Below are 1,979 nucleotides of genomic sequence, written 5' to 3' on the forward strand. Positions count from 1 at the left end.
CAAAAGCACTTAAGTGATTTAAGACTTGGTTCTATTATAAAAAAATAACTTGGGAAATCAGGAGTCTCAGGCTCTAGATGTCAATGAGATTGTTCATGATACGTAAAGTCAATGACACACTGGCCTGTGGGACCTGGGTGCCATTCATACTGATTTCTGATTTCCTGAGTTTGAGTTCACCTTACAGAGGACCTCTTTTCAACATGTTTTGCTTTTAGTGGCCCTTTCAATCTGTAAAAGATAACTAGCTGTTTTCCTTAAACCATAGGTTGCAATCTATCATCTGCACATCAGATTTGACATGGCACATCCAGACAAGTGGGAACATGCGTTTCTGTGGGGACAAGCAGCACTGGTACACCTTGTGTTGCTGCAACATGTTTCCAGGGAATACGTGTGCCACATGAGCTCTGGCGCGTGGCAAGTTACCCTGGGTGGGATAAGGGTGGCTGGGGTCAGCAACTTTGCTGGCCCAATAATTTTACCTGGGATCCTGGGGGCCTTGGGGAGCTGCAGCTGTGGTATTCCTGCAGCAGGAAGCCTGGCTGGCAGCTGGAGTGCGTCTCTGTGGCCAGCCAGGCTCTGTTTTTGGGCAGTGCATGCTGCCGCCACATGCGCTGCCCCATTTTGGTTTTTTTATGTGGTTTTTTTCACCCTAGGATCTTCTAGGATCAAAAAAACCCCCTGTGCTGCAAAGGAGCAGTGGGAATAGATCTGGCCTGCAACTGTCTGATCTGGGCCACATTTTATTAACAGTGAGCCAATCCCTTCCTGCCTCTCTCGCCCTCCTTGTTCTCTGCAGCAGGCTGTTCGTTCTCTCTTCTGTACTGCAGCCTCTGCCCAATGGAGCTAGTAGAGAGAAACAGTAGTCTAGGACACTGGCCAGTTTGCAAGCTGTGACCCATATTAGTAAAAATTGCTGGCCCCTGCCTTAAGTGATAATTCTGATTTTGATGCTGGCAATCTCCTTCCTAACAAATATTTCATAGATTTCATAGACATTAGGGCTGGAAGGGACCTCGGGAGATCATCGAGTCCAGCCCCCTGCCCAAAGGGCAGGAAGTCAGCTGGGGTCATAGGATCCCAGCAAGATAAGCATCCAATTTACTCTTGAAGGTGTTCAATGCGGGCGCTTGAACCACCTCCGCTGGCAGACTGTTCCAGACCTTGGGGGCTCGGACAGTAAAGAAATTCTTCCTTATGCCCAGCCTGAAACAGTCTTGCAGGAGTTTGTGACCGTTCGACCTCGTCATCCCTTGGGGCGCTCTGGTGAACAAACGTTCCCCCAGATCCTGGTGGTCACCCCTGATAAACTTATAGGTGGCCATCAGATCACCCCTGAGCCTGCGCTTTTCCAGGCTAAAGAGTCCCGTGGCTCTCAGCCTGTCATCGTAAGATCTGTTTTCCTGACATCTGATCATGCGCGTGGCTCTCCTCTGGACTCTCTCAAGCTTCTCCACATCCTTTTTGAATTGTGGAGCCCAAAACTGGACGCAGTACTCCAGCTGCGGCCTCACCAAGGCCGAGTACAAGGGGAGAATGACGTCTCGGGATTTGCTCGAGAAGCATCTATGGATGCACGCCAGCGTTTTGGTCGCTTTACTAGCCGCAGCATTGCATTGGAGGCTCATGTTCATCTTGTGGGTCAATGATGACCCCCAAGTCTTTTTCTTCTGTAGTGCTATCCAATGTAGCACTGCCGAGCCTATAAGGATGCTGCAGGTTTTTTCTCCCAAGGTGGAGAACCTTGCATTTTTTGGTGTTAAACACCATCAGGTTCTCGTCTGCCCATTTGCTGAGCTTGTCCATGTCAGCTTGGATCACCCGCCTATCTTCTGGCGTGGATGCTTTGCCCCAAAGTTTGGTGTCATCGGCGAACTTGGCCAGTCCACTCCTGCCTCCAATGTCCACATCATTAATGAAGATGTTGAACAGTATGGGTCCCAGGACAGAGCCTTGAGGGACCCCACTGGTCACAG

This window comes from Crocodylus siamensis, chromosome 4 (assembly GCF_052110815.1).
Source record: "Crocodylus siamensis isolate JL-2025a chromosome 4, ASM5211081v1, whole genome shotgun sequence".
In the NCBI taxonomy this organism is placed as follows: Eukaryota; Metazoa; Chordata; order Crocodylia; family Crocodylidae; genus Crocodylus; species Crocodylus siamensis.